This window comes from Arvicanthis niloticus, chromosome 2 (genome assembly GCF_011762505.2).
Source record: "Arvicanthis niloticus isolate mArvNil1 chromosome 2, mArvNil1.pat.X, whole genome shotgun sequence".
NCBI lineage: Eukaryota > Metazoa > Chordata > Mammalia > Rodentia > Muridae > Arvicanthis > Arvicanthis niloticus.
In genome coordinates, this window is record NC_047659.1 from 103,242,053 (window position 1) to 103,248,023 (window position 5,971).

Sequence of the window (5,971 nt, forward strand, 5' to 3'; positions counted from 1 at the left end):
ACTCTGTCTGGTCTCCATTCTTCGAGTCCGTCCTCTCTCTCTTGCTGAATCCCAACTTGCAGACCGGAGTGGCAGCTTGGGCAGGGAAACAGTGGCCGCCAAGCATGGAGTGGAGAGGTCCGCAACATTTTGGGTGCAACATTTTTGGCGCAACATTTTTGGTGCCCAAACGTGGGACTAGTGTGGTTCTCAACACCCAGGAAGCTCCTTTCATATGGTTAAGTTCCAGAGACAAAACTCCTGTGACCTGTTGCTTGAGATCATGAGTGTTGGGAGGTGCTCCATGTAGCAAGTGCTTTCCAAACCCTCATAGTCTGGAGCATCTCAGGGGCCTTTCAGTGGGAGCTTCTCCATGAGAGCCCCTCCCTCCCAGGACTCACATCAGTAAATAGCATGGAGCCAGTGAAAACTGCTTCCACCGTTCTGAAGGGAGAGGAAAGGAGATTCCTTATGAATGGCTTACATTGCCTGTGGGTAGCCATTCTAAAGCACTTACTTGGAAGTAGATAACTCACAGTCACTTCAGGGATGGGAATAGGGAATGGAGGACATAAATTGATGGGGGACACTTTGGCCTTTACCAGTGAAGTGGAGCCTGCAATTTCATAGCCAGACAACTTGACAAGTGAACCCGAGGGGAGGGGTGAATCTTCCTCAGTGCAGCAAAGCTGAATGCAACCCATTATAATTGTATATATGTATAAATGTATTATAATTGTATAATGCAATACATTAACAGGAGACATAAACAACAAACTGTGCATTCATGGGGTAAAGAAACAGTGCAGGAGAGCTGAAATATGGTAGAAACAGTGTGAGGAATTGACTACTTTGTAGCACTAAAGATGTGCCAACCTTGGCTCATGTTTCAATGTAACAAAGTCCCTGATAAGGGCTGGAGGTCCACACCCCTTAAAAGATACACAGAATTGCCTGTACCAAGGCAAAAAACCAAACCAAAACAACAACAACAATATATAGCCAAAATATAAAGAAGGGAAGGGATGGAGAATGAGAACATTCTAGATAGGATTGCTGGGGATGTCAATGGCGGAAGAGAAGACTGACAAAATAGTCATAGGGTCTGCATGAGGAGGTGCAGACAGCTGGGCTGAGCTGGCCGAATCCTTTGCACAGTTTATTTGTTCATTCAAGTACAGAAAAAAAATGCTTTATACCTTGATTTTAGGTGATAATTCCCGAGAGCCTGAGTCACAGCTCTTCCTCTCCCTCCCTCCAGATGAGCTAGCTTCCTGTTAAAAACTCCTTTAAGCAAATCCCCACTAAGAGCTAAGACAGCAAGAATGAGCCCCGGGGACTTACAGAGAGAAGCTCAGAAGGAGAAAACATGCCAAGCAAGGCCTGCTGGGAAGCCACCAGAAAAGCCTCCCCTAGAGAAGGACAACATGACCCAGATTGCTGGAAAAAAAAAAAAAAAAAAAAAAAAAAGCCTACAGTCGGACCATCCTGAGATCTGTGTTCTCGCAGAACATAAGGGAGACAGCAGGGTGCTTTGGCAAGAAGTTGGTAGAGCCGGAGACATGGCAGGTGTGAGGGGTGTAGGAGCCATCTCTCCTCAGCTCAGAGAGAAAACTTGGCCTTCTGAGAGGCTCTGATGCTGATGGATGGGGAGAAAGTATGGCTGCTCCCCCCTCTTCCCCCAGGAGCAGAGGTAAATTATGAGGATTGATGTTGCCACCAGACTTAAAGGGTTGATTAGGTGACAAACAGTATCTGATTCTACAGTCATGGGTCACTAAACTTAGTCACCACTCGGCTTGGGTCACGGCCGGCTACCTACCTGTAACCGAGGCTGCAAACCAGCCCTGGGCTCCTGAGGCCACCACTCCACCCAGCCTGCCCTTGTCTGGCCTCTGCCTTCAAGTAGCAAATATATTTGTGGGCAGCGATGTCACTGGGACACAGCCCAGAACAGGGAGTTCAGTCACGGCACCCTTGACGCAGTGGCTTCTATCTTGAATCCACGCAGATGTGCAAGTGTGACAAGAAATAAAAATAACCAAGGAGCTTCTTCCCTGGGCTCCATCTGCAGGAAGCTCGGGTCTGTGTGAGTGCTGCGGGGCTCTGTTCCACCACCTCACAGCTCATGGGGCCTGAGTACAGCTGGAGCTGGTCTGAGCACGGCGATTTGGACACAGGGCTATACAGACCCGCTCAGTCACAAATCCACCTTTTATCACTAATTGAGGCTGTTTAGATCCGAGTGTTCCTGTGGTCCCACTTGCCGCTGCCCTGGTGTCCTGGTTCAGAGCCCCAGGCTTCAAGTGACCCACCTTCCTCTGTCAACATCACCCAAGCTCTGTTCTTATCTGCACACCTTCCCTTTGCTCTGCGGCCCTTGGGCTCTTCTCCTGCTCTCTTCCCTTCCCCTTCTCTCCCCTCTACTTTAATTCCCCCCTCTCCTCGACTCTTTTGCCTAACATGTATGTGCAAATGCCTGCATGTATGTATCTGTGTCTGGTGCCTGTGGAGGCCAGAGGAAGGCTCACATTGACATCTCTCTCCATTAGCACAGCTGAAGGAAAAAAAAAAAAAAAAAAAAAAAAAAAAAAAAAAAAACAGTGGCCATAGAAAGTTCTAGCAAGCAACAGCAACAAACCACGATGCTAGTAAAATGATAGCCATGTGGAAGGTTTTGGTGGTCTCCGTAAAAAAAAATTAAACATACGGCTCCAGCCAGGGAAGCAGATCAGTGCCCTGTCAGCCATCATCAGAGAAGACGCCTCCAGCAGCGGATGCAAACCAGTAGAGACCCACAGCCAGACACTATGCAGAGAGCGAGGGACTTTGAGACCCTCAGACATCAATGTGCTGCCGCTATCAAATCCCTCTCCTCACGGCTCAGGGAACCCTGTGGAAGAAGATGCTGAAAGAGTGTTAGAGCCAAGAAAACGAAGCCCTCTGAATCAACACTCAAAGCTCATGTGAACTCAGAGACCCAGGCCGCATGCGCAGGGCCCGCCTGGGTCTGTGCCAGGTCCTCTGCGTGTTGATTATGGATTCCAGTTTAGTGCTTTTATGCCATACCCGAGCGGGAACACAAGTGTGCCATTGGTTCTTGTGCCTCCTCTTGGGCTCTTCCTTCTGTTTGTTTTGTCCAGTTTATATGGTTTTGTTTTTACCTTATTATCCCTCAGAAATCCATTTGTTTTCTTTTTCTTTTCATTTTTTTTTTGTTTTGTTTTGGTTTTTGGTTTTCGTTTTAGAGACAGGGTTTCCCTGTATAGTCTTGGCTGTCCTGTAGACCAGGCTGGCCTCCAACTCAGATATCTGCCTGCCTTTGCCTCCCAAGTGCAGATAAATATGTAGAACTCTCAGCTCCTCCTGCACCATGCCTACCTTGCTGCTGCCATAATAATAATAATGATATTAATTGATAATAATGAACTGAACCTCTAAACCTGTAAGAAAGATCCAATTAAATTTTGCCCTTATAAGAGTTGCTTTGGTCATGGTGTCTATTCACAGCAGTAAAACACTAAGACAAAAAGAAGTCTTGCTGGAAGTCTGTGCAAAAGCTGAGGTATGCTGGTACACAGATTGTCTGCAGTGCTGCAGTAGCCTGGTGCACAAGGTGTCCACAAGGTGGCGCTCACGACTAAAATTTTATTGCCGCCTCCCTTCTCTCTCCCCCCCCCCCCAAAATGAGGTAATGCCTCTTCACTGGAAATATATTTTTTAACCAGTACAATTATTTAGCTCCTATTTGGAATATCCCTTAAAGTGTAATCAATGACAATTATGACCAGCAATTCAAGAAAAAAATTCAAAGCCAGGCATGGTTGTACACATCTGTAATCTCAGCATTGAGAAGATATGACCAGAGGACTGCAGTGAGGTCCTGGCCAGCCTCAATTATGTAAGGAGACAGCCTGGAAAACAACAAAAACTGGACAAAATCTGCCTATGGTGGCACATGCTTGTAGTCCCATTGTTTGGGAGGCAGAGAGCTATGAGTTCCAGGCCAGCCAGAGGAACCCAGCAAGAAGCAATTTCAAGACAACAGGAGGTTGGAGAGATGGATCCATGATTAAGGAACTGGCTGCTCTTCCAGAGCCAGGTTCAATTTCCATCTTGCACAGGCTGACTAACAACCATCTGTGACTCCAGTTCCAACGTTGCCTTCTGTCCTCTGAGGGTACCAGGTATGAGTGCAGTGCATCTTCATATATGCAGGCACTCAGGAGAGTGTTCATCCACACAGCAGAACAGAACAAGAAATGTGCTTGGGCAGGCAGGGAGGTGGCTCCTGAGGTTCTTCAAATGAGAACTGGGTTTCCATTTCAATCATAGACCCAACTACATGGAAATCCAAAAGGCCAGGGGTTGGCACGTAGCTCCTGTAACAGCCAGCACTGGGTGCGTCCTCAGTTCTTGTCAGACTTCCTTACTAAGAATTGGCTTTTGTCTTCAGACCAGTGGGAGGCAGAAACAGATCTAGGGGCCCCACCCCCAGCTCTTCCACATGGCCAGGCCCTGCCTGGGCAGCCAGTTCTGCTGTGACCTGTCTTGCAGCTCCCAACGAGGCAGGAACCTCAGCCAGACCTCTACAGGGTCCTCAACCTTCCTAATGCTGCGACCCTTTGACATGGTTCATGCTGTGGTGACCCCTCCCCCCAGCCATAAAATTAGTTTTGTTGCTACTTTATAACTGTAATTTTAGCCGGGCGGTGGTGGCGCACGCCTTTAATCCCAGCACTTGGGAGGCAAAAACAGGCGGATTTCTGAGTTCTAGGCCAGCCTGGTCTACAGAGTGAGTTCCAGGACAGCCAGGGCTACACAGAGAAACCCTGTCTCGAAAAAAACAAAACAAAACAAAACAAAAACCTGTAATTTTGCTACTATCATGAATCAGAAATATCTGATTTGCAGGATATCTGTGAATGAGTGTTTCCCTACCACTACCACCAAAGGGGTTGCAACTCACAGGTTGAGGACTATTGCTCTAGAAGAGGGAGCATGCCCTCTCCCACCCTGCAGTCACCCTCCTCCTCATCCTATGCGCTTCAGGCCTGCGTGTTTGCTCACTCCACTAGAAGGTAGCAGAATGGGAGCTGCTTCCAATGCTACAGAGGAAGGAGATGAATCATGACCCTACACTGAGCCAGAGAGGAGGACAGAGACTGCAGCCTTCCCTCCCTCAGAGCATCCATTGCTTTATTGATTCTTGCTGGGAAAGTCATAGCTTCAAAACCTCTAAACTCACAGGGACAAGAGGCACAGTGTTATGTTCCCAGCCATGGCCACAGCAGCCCGTGGACCTCTCACAAGACACTTTTCTTTCACTTGTCCATGAGCAAATGGTAGTGGTCAAGACAAATGTCCAATAAGGAGCAGGCAAGTGGCACTGAGGGTGGCTCTCGGGAGAGTAGTTCCTTGTCTGTTTTTTTCCAGTACTGTTGATGGATGCAAGGTCCCTCACTTTCCAGCCAAACGTTCCCCCTAAGCTACCCAAGCCCTGTTTCCCTTTCACATGCCCTGGCCTCCGCTAAAAACAGAGCATTAGAGTGGAATTGTTTCTTAACATGGAAATGGATTGTTCATATTGTTTTTCGGGGACAGGGACTCTCCATGTAGTCTAGGCTAGACTGGAGTATACTATGTAGATCAGACTGATATTGAATTCCCAGAGATCCATCTGCCTCTGCCTCCATGGCTTGTGCCAGTGCACCCAGTCCGGCTTACTCCTGTGCTAAAGATAGTTCTGAACACCGTTCTTCAGTACGGTTTTGGGCCCAGCAGGTTAAAACCAACTTGTCCTGTTCCATTCTGCAACACAGAGGGGACTGAAGATAATAGACTTACAAACGGCTTTTCAAAACTATTCACTAATGTACAGAATAGATCATTTTCATCGTTCTTACCTTCCCTCATCACCCTCCCTCACCCAGAAGAACTGAAACTGTTCTTATTTTCAACAAGCTCCTCCCCCACCCCATGCTTACGTCCC